We start from the raw sequence: 9,239 nt of genomic DNA, 5'->3' as shown, positions 1-9,239 counted from the left end.
CGAGATGGCAGACATTGAGGAGATGTCCATGGGAGCTTACAAGAACCGGATCCGAGAAGATGTGGGTCTCAGTTTAGTCCAACCCGCAATACCTGCCACTGCCACATTTGAGCTGAAGGGGCACATCTTGACTGCACTTAAGGATATCCCATCATATGGGAAAGATCATGAGGATGCTTTTAAGCATCTAGATGAAGTCAATGACATTGCAGATTACTTTAATGTCCCAAATGTCAACAGAAACACCGTCTTGCTTAGGATGCTTCCCATTACTTTCAAGGGAGCTGCTAAAGAGTGGTTAAAATCACTTCCACCGGGTACAATCACCACTTGGGCTCAAATGCGTGAGCAATTTCTGGACCAGTTTTTCCCACCATCCAAGATAGCTAAACTCAAGAAGGCAATAGCCAACTTTGAACAACAGCCGGGGGAGTCATTATACGAAGCATGGGAGCGGTACAAGGGCTTACTCAGAAACTGCCCTCAGCATGATCTTAATGTGCAACAAGAGATGTCAATTTTCTATGATGGGTCAACGTTATGACAAGACAACTCCTTGATTCTCAAGGATCTTTGACAAAGAAAATTCCAAGGGAGGTCAAGGAGTTAATTGAAGAATTCGCAAAGCACTCTCGTGAGTACCATAACCCTAGGCAAGATGGAATCAAAGGCGGTGGAGGTGCACAAACTGAAGAAATAGCAGCCATGATAGCTATGCTAAATAATATGGACCGGAGGTTGACACAAATGGACCACTCAATTCATGCCATAAGAGTTGGTTGCAAGAGGTGTAATGGTCCACACTTGACCAAGGACTGCAATTTAGATGAGTTTGGGAACAAAACAGCTCAAGTGTGCTACTCGAGTGGGGACAAGTATGATGAAGACTGGAGGAAACCAAAGAAGGATTGGCTGCCATATGAAGAATATAAGAAGCAAATAGAAGAGAAGTATAGGCAGACAGGTCAAGGCTTCTACCAAAAGGAGCAGCCGCCAGCTGAGAAGAAACCCGATCTAGAGACCATGTTGATGAAGTTTATGGAAGCCTCGGAAAAGAGACACGAGGCTACTGATTCTGCTATTAATGAACAAAGAACTTTGGTAAAAAAATCATCACGCATTGATGGTAGAACATCAAGCTTTAATAAAAAATCAACAAGCCTCCATTAATAGTCTTGAAGTACAACTTGGTCAACTAGCCACTCTGGTTCATGAGAAGCTGTCCCCGAAAAATCCCGAAACGAAGGCCCAATCTCATGTAATGGCCATAGATACTGAAGAAGAGGCCATCTCTGAGTTCTTAGAAGCCTTAGAATTTGAACAACAGCAGCCCGATACAAAGTCAAAGAAGCCCAAGCTCTAGAATCATGATACTGCTGAATTGACGAACTCACGACGTGAGCCATATAAGCTCACGACGTGGGCCCGTCATGAACAGAAAATTTCTGTAGTTGTTTCGGTTTATCAACCACCTCTGCCGTTTCCTTCCCGAGCTGCCCTTAGTCCACTGGAAAGAGAGCATCTAGAGTTTGTTAAGCATGTGAAGGGTATCCCGATTAATACCCCCTGTGTCGAGTACTTATCCAAAATTCCCGAGTATCAAAAATTACTGCAAGACTTGATAGACACTCGGCAACAACTGAAGAAAAGTTCTAAGGTGATTCTAAGTGAGCAAAGCTCAAAAGCTGTGTTGGGAGAGATACCTAAGAAGATGGGAGATCCTGGACACCTCACCCTTCCATGTGAGTTTGGTAACAATATGAAGGTTGATGCTTTAGCCGATTCTGGGGCTAGCATTAATTTGATGCCTTATTCATTTTATCAGAAGTTGAATATTCAAAAGTTGAAGGCTACACGAATGACTATTCACATGGCGAACCGTTCAGTGACACAGCCCCGGGGCATTGTGGAGGATATTTTAGTAAAAATTGGAAAATTTGTTTTTCCAATAGATTTTGTAGTGTTGGATATGAAAGAAGATCCCAATGTTCCAATTATCCTTGGTCGTCCATTACTTAACACTGCTGGAGCTCTTGTTGATATTCGCAAGTCTAAGCTCACCTTGAGGGTTGGTGATGAAAAAGAAATTTTTGGGATAGAAGATGGCTTTCAAAGGAATCATGTTCAAGAAGAGGTGTTCACCATTAATGAAGACAATGATTTAGAAAAGCTTATGGAAGAAGAGATCAAGACAGTTCATCAAGTCAAAAGAACAAAACCAAGAGCATATGTTCCATATTTGGTTGAAGTCGTTGCTTAAAAGAGTCCACCTTCTTGGGTAAGCAAGGAAGATGATGAGATAACAAGTGATGAATAGGAGGTTACTTCAAAGGTGACAAAGCCAGTAGTGAAAGAGGAGAAGGATGGTATGGAGTGCAAGGAGGAAACTAAAGGGACCAAACGCAAGCTTGAGGAAGATGAGGTCAAAGCTAAAAAGGAAAATTCGAAAAAGGCGTACAAAAGACGAGTTCAAGCTTACAAGAGGCATTTCAAGGAACAGAAGATCCTAGTGGTAGACTCTTCAGACGATTCAACGTAGGATGCACGGAGTCCAACTCAAGACTCCAAGAAAAAGAAGCGCTTCTCGGGAGGCAACCCGAGTTTGGTTTGCAATTTTTTTTTTATTTTCTTTTTAGTTTTTGTGTTTTAGTCTTAAAAACATAGATCATATCATCCAACTCGCTTATAACATAATTAAACACTAAATGTGGGGACCCTAAAATGGAAGTAGTAATAATTGAGAATTTAGTTAAAAGTCAAATTTGATTTAGTATATATTTTTCCTTCCAGACAAAATTCACGACCTGACTTCTTCAGAATTCACGTTGTGAATCGTGAATAAACCGGATAATAAGTCAATAATACAGTTTAGCCATTTTATATTAGACTAAGTGGCCCAAGACCAATCCGTGAGTGCTTGGCCAATATTAAGCCCGGACGAAATTCACAACGTGAATTGTAATAAACTCACGACGTGAGTTTTGAATTGCACGGGACCATAGAATACAAACCTTGAAACCAGTTGGCTCTCATTTCTTTAATCCTCATGAAGTGAACAAGCAATTTGGTCCTCCTTTGCTCCGAGTTAGGCTGACAATACTCAATTTTCGTGCATGCTTACGTAATAAATCCATACAAGGTAATGATTCTTCTATTCTATGTTTAATTTTTGCTCTAATAGTTGAATTTAGGGCTAGGGTTTGTTCATTTGTTAAATTGTATAAAATATGTCCTAAGATTCGTGAATTACCCTTGGAATATAGTTGATTATTGGTTGAAAATGTCATAGGAGTAAACCCCCATCACTATCATGGCCGATTTGTACAGAAACAAGACCAAATATTGAATCTGACTACGAACTCACGCCGTGAATTTTGAGGAATTCACGACGTGAATTCTGGACTATGCAGTTTCTTTGTTCCTTTTATTTCTAAACTGTTGGGTTTTTGTTTTGGCTGTGTTTGTTCCTTGTTTTTGCAGAGATGGCACCTAGAAAGGAAATACCTCTTGGGATTGCAAGTTTACACCCATTTTACAACTTTCCAACCAATACACCCCAGGATGTTTACACGCGATGGAATACTCGGTTGGGATGGCTTTACAACTGGGAGTTTGTTGTTGCTCCCACTATTCAGTGAGCAAGGTTGAGGGAGGTTGGCTTGGTTGATAGGATGTCCCAATACCTAACAATAATCTTTTTGGGGGACGGATTTAAATTTACATGCAATGGGTGGTTCAACTTGTTTAACATCCAGGAACGTGTTTATAAGGAGCTTTGCGTGGAGTTCTTTTCCACGGTGGCATTCCATGACAATGTCAGAGATGCTACTTTTCCCCGAGCTTTGGTCTTTCGTTTAGGAGGGGAGTATCGGGAGTGCAGTTTAGTGGAGTTTTCTCGCTGTATGGGGCTGTATGAAGCTCATGAGACCATCACTCATGAGTTTGTTTTATTTTTGAGGGACGCCACGCGGGTGTATGTGGATGGGGTTTCGGGGCCGGAGTTTTGGAGCAACATTGCCGCTGGTGTGTTTAATTCTGGTGTATCTCCCAGAGTAGCATCAAAAACCCGATACACCACCTCATCCATCGCTTAATCACCTTCTCCATTCATCATAAACGTCACGGTGATAAAGTTACTAAAAGTAACTTGTTCTTTTTATGGTGCATCTTACAACCAGGTGTTTGCTGCAATATTCCATATTTCTTGGCCCGGTATTTGGCGGACTATGCAACAAGTGCTCGTCCCGGAAGCCCCATTTGTGGAGGGCATTTTGTTAAATGATTGGCCTGATCTTATCGCCTCTTTGTTCCTGACATCACTCGTTCTCTAACATGTATTAAGGGGAATGAGTTTAGTATGGGGTATCTGGAAACAATGAGGGTGGTAAAAAATTATGGGACACATTGGGGAATTCTTCGAGCTGATGATGATGAGGAGGATCCGGCCGACCAACCTGAACCACAACCACGGCCGAGGCGTAGGAACGTAAGAGGAAGAGGAGAAAGAGGACAGCCAATGTATCCACCCGCCTCCATGATCGGTACACCTTTTGGGGGTGATATGGCTGGATATTTTGACCAGTTATCGTTGAGTGTCAATTGGATTGGAGGTACTATGGAGAACGTTGTCCGACACCTTGGGGTGGAGTAGCCACCTCATTTGGGGTATCATTACCCGATTTGCCCGAGGTAGACGGAGTATGGCGGATGTGGAGGTGACGGAGCGGGCACGAGCGGAGCGAACGATGAGGAGGAGGATGATTGAGTGTCTGTTTATTTTTTATTTTGTTTGGTTTGTTTTGGTTTGTTTTTATTTTGTTTTGTTTTGTTTTATTTTGTTGGGATTGTAAAAAAATTTAAGATATTATGTTACTTTTATTCTTCTTTGGTTGTTATTTCTCAGAATTGCTAGGAGCTCATAAAAAGGATATCGAGATATGAGTGTGTATGTGTTTAGCCGGGAGTGTTTAAAGTCGAGAGTCGAGACCCATATTTCAAATTAAGTGTGGGGTGAGTCAAGTGAGAAGAAAGTTAGATAGAAGAGTCTTAATACGTTAAGACATGGGTGGAATTCAAGAATTAAAAGTGAAGTTGGAAGAAAAATATTTCTGATGTTCCAGTTTTCACGTCGTGAACTTGTTAAAGTTCACCTCATGAGTCCGCATATGAAGATCTTCTAGAACCCGCTTCACAACGAGTTCACGTCGTGAGTTTTAGTGCATTCACGTTGTGAATTTTTATTTTCCACAAAAAGCAGTTATATTTTTCCATATTCATTGTGTGGTTTACCACTATTCATTTTGGGGAATATTCAGAAGATTATTATGGTTCATTTTCACTACCATACAATGTGGCGTATGCTTTCCTACATTGTTCGTTCTATTTTAGAGATTTCCACCACATTTGTAGAAGATTGAAGGCTCGATTTCATGTTTTGCCGGTACATTCCTCATCTCGCGTGTTCAAGATCCAAGTTTCTATTTCTCAGATTCCATATTCGAGATGCACGTTTTCCACACTTTTGGAGATGCTTACGCCGCTATCCCAGGGGAGGCTGTTCCTTTTTCTCCCTTTTCTTAATTTTGATTTATCCTAGGCATACAATGAGGGCATTGTATGAAATAAATGTGGGGTAGGGGTAGAAAAAGTAAACTGCTAGATAATGATAAAATTTGAAAATTGAAATTTCTAATAATTGAATCTAGTATTAATAATTTGAACTGTAGTTGCTAGTGTTGCATGGGATGATCCGATAAGAGCTCAAATGTTTAGTTGAGCCAATACACGTTATAGTGCATTTGTGGCTTCCCTTATTTTAGTGAAATCATGGAACAAAAACATAACCCCATTTAGTTTGAGGGATACGATATGTTTAGCAGCCTAAACCTGAAATGTATCCAGGAAACCTATGTCTTAACCAATAAAGGTTGAAGTTAAGCGCCCCTGCTTAAGCATGTAGGTTTTGAGTGAAAAAAGTGATTTATAAATCGGAAATCAGGAAACAACAGATAGACTGAGAGAATGATTATAATCGATGTTTCATGTCTATACGATATCTAGAATGGAGGAATATATGATCCCTTATCTAAAGGACACGTTTCTGATATGATCAGAGTTCGACAACGGCTTTTGAAACCTACGATTGTTGATCAGGTTCCGAAGTCATACGCAATATAGTTCTTAGACTTATCCAAGTGCGATTCTATTGGATTAGGTGTCTAAGCCCATAACTATTTTGGTATGTACTTGACCCGATTGTGAGCATGGTCCTTTTGGGTTGCCTTCACGATAGCAACTGATAGGATGAACTAAGGAGAAAGAGGACTAATTATGATTTATTAATATATTATATGATTAATATATTAAAAGAAAAATCATATTATTCTAAGGAAGGAGTCCATGGGCTGTTTAGGGTCTAAGTAGTCAGATTAGGGTTTCCTGGTTGAAAACCCTAATAGCCTACCTATATAAGGAACCCCTAAGGCCCCAAAAACGTGGTGAAGTAATCCCTAAGGGTTCTAGGACGTTTTTGGTGCCTCCTCCCTCTCTCCTTATTCATCTTGTTGCTCATGGTGTTTGTGACTCCATTAGAGGTGCAACATTTGAGGCACTAAGCTTTCAAAGGTCAAGATCAAGAGGAATTGAGATTTTTATTGCTACATAACAATCAAGGTAAGATCTAAACCCTAATTCATATGTTAATTCGTTTATTGTATGCTAGATCTAGGGTCTATGAGCTTTGGATGATTATTGCATGTTCATCAGACAAACTAGATCCAAAGCTTTAGGGTTCATTAGACAAACTAGATCAAAAGCTTTAGGGTTTACATGACTTCATGAACCAAGCAGCAATCGTAGCTCTTTCAAGGTCTCTTGGAACTGAGAAGATGATGATACGCCATTTAAGATAAGTGATCATATAATCCTCTATTCTAGATATCAGTCGGACATATGCATGGAACAATGTCTTACTTATTGTCCAGTTATTTGTTTCCCGATTTCCGATTTGTTTGACAAAGAACTTAATTGAACACGTCAACTTAGTTCTGACCGGGCCCGGTACATAGGTCAAAACAAAATCATCGAGAGGCCCATATATCGCTTCTAATCCAAGAAGGAACAGATAAACTTTGACTCATATGCTTGTTCTACTACTTGTTGAATCACACACAAAAGCACGTTTTATAACATCGAGTTACCAATGCGCTTTTGTATGATCAATGCATAACCAACTCATAGGCAACAAGTCATATCTCTAGGTTTGAAGACTTATATTATATTACTATCTCACGATCACTCGAGATAAATTCCATGAAGTGATACCAGTGAGCGTGGGTTGAATCCAATGCTCAGAACTTATGAACACTCATGAGTGTTGTAGCCATGTCCAACAACTTAGACCTCTGCAACCAACTCATGACAGTCTTGATTCATACCTACTTCCAACATATGACCGACTGTGGAGAATTCGAATAATATGATACACCAAACATAATTATTCTGGAAGTCAAAACATGCAAAAGAAATATAGTAAGCGATTGACAAAAGACAACAACACTTTACTCATAAATAAACACATCTTTTATTCATCATCAAATGTCAATTACACTTTACAAATTTCAAAATTATCTAACTACTAAAACTAATATCATCCTTCAGCCCTATGTTCTGAGCATGTTGGAGATGCTCAACCCGACTCAGTCCCTTCGTGAGGGGATCTGATGGGTTCTCATCCGATGATACCCTCTTTTCCACAAGGAGTTCTTCTTCTATTCGATGTCTGGTGAAATGGTATTTTCTATCGATGTTTCTGGATCTCCTGTGATCCCTTGGTTCCTTGGCTAAGGCAACTACACTTTCACAATCACAAAAAATTTCCATTGGCTCCTTTATAGCTGGTACAACTCCAAGGTCTCCAATGAAGTTCTTCAGCCATATCACCTCCTTTGCTGCCTCGCTTGCTGATATATAATCTGATTCGCAAGTTGAATCAGCCATTATTTCCTACTTGGAACTCTTCCAAGTGATTGCTCCTCCATTTAAGGTAAAGACCTAGCCTGACTGAGAGCGGAAATTATCCCTATCATTGTGGAAGCTAGCATCACTACACCCTACAACTCTCAAGTAATCACTCCACCGAGGGTAAGTACCCAATCCTTAGTCCTCCGCAGGTACTTGAGGATATTCTTTACCGCAGTCCAGTGAGCCTTGTCAGGGTTCCCCTGATATCTGCTAACCATGCTCAAAGAGAAGGGCACATCAGGACGAGTGCAGGTCATAGCATACATGATCGAGCCTACTGCAAAAGCATAAGGTACTCAACTCATTTCTGCTATCTCAGCCTCTGTACTTGGGGCTCTGAGTTTTACTCAGTCTACCGTTACTCTGGATGGGTAACTCTTCTTTCTTGGAATCTTGCATACTGAACCTCTTCAGCACCTTATCCAAGTAGGTACTCTAACTAAGTCCAATTAGTCTTTTACTCCGGTCTCTCGGAATCCTTATCCCTAGAATATAGGCAGGTTCTCCTAGTTCTTTCATAGAGAAACACTTCCCAAGCCAGGACTTCACTTCCTATAAGGTTGGGATGTCATTTCCTATGAGTAGTATATCATCCACATACAGTACCAAAATGCTAACTATCCTCCCACTAGCCTTGACATAGACACAAGATTCATCTTCACTCCTCGAAAAGCCAAACTCTTTGACTTTCTCATCAAAGCAAAGATTCCATCTGCGAGGTGCCTGTTTCAACCCATAAATGGATTTCTCTAGCTTACACACTCTATTAGGGTATTCTGTACTAACAAAACCCTCTGGCTGACTCATGTAAACATCCTCGGCCAAACTTCCATTAACGAAGGTGGTTTTGACATCCATTTTCCATATCTCATAATCATGAAATGCAGCAATAGCTAACAGGGCCCTAATGGACTTAATCTTTGCTACTGGTGAAAAGGTCTCATCATAATCAACTCCCGGAGTTTGAGAAAAGCCCTTTGCAACTAGTCGCGCCTTATACGTATGTACATTACCATCCATGTCGGTCTTCTTCTTGAAGATACATTTGCACCCAACTGTCTTACGACCTGGTACATTGTCAACCAAGTTCCAAACTTGATTTTCATACATGGACTGTATCTCGCTGTCCATTGCCTCTTTCCATTTAGCAGACTCAGGCCCTGCCATGGCTTCCGCGTAGTTTTTAGGTTCATCAAGACTTACCAATGTCTCATCAC

General features: G+C 40.6%; 1 non-coding gene across 1 annotated transcript; it reads right to left on the bottom strand.

The window, feature by feature from the left end:
• Nucleotides 1–388: 388 nt before the first annotated feature.
• Nucleotides 389–495, bottom strand: LOC145103391 (small nucleolar RNA R71). Its single transcript, XR_013706485.1, has one exon. It is a non-coding gene; the product is annotated as a small nucleolar RNA R71 (small nucleolar RNA).
• Nucleotides 496–9,239: the final 8,744 nt, after the last annotated feature.

The sequence above is a fragment of the Lactuca serriola genome, chromosome 4 (assembly GCF_051521515.1).
Source record: "Lactuca serriola cultivar US96UC23 chromosome 4, Lser_US96UC23_V15, whole genome shotgun sequence".
NCBI lineage: Eukaryota > Viridiplantae > Streptophyta > Magnoliopsida > Asterales > Asteraceae > Lactuca > Lactuca serriola.
The sequence above is the reverse complement of the archived record's forward strand: the minus strand, read 5'-3'. Positions and strand labels throughout refer to the sequence as shown.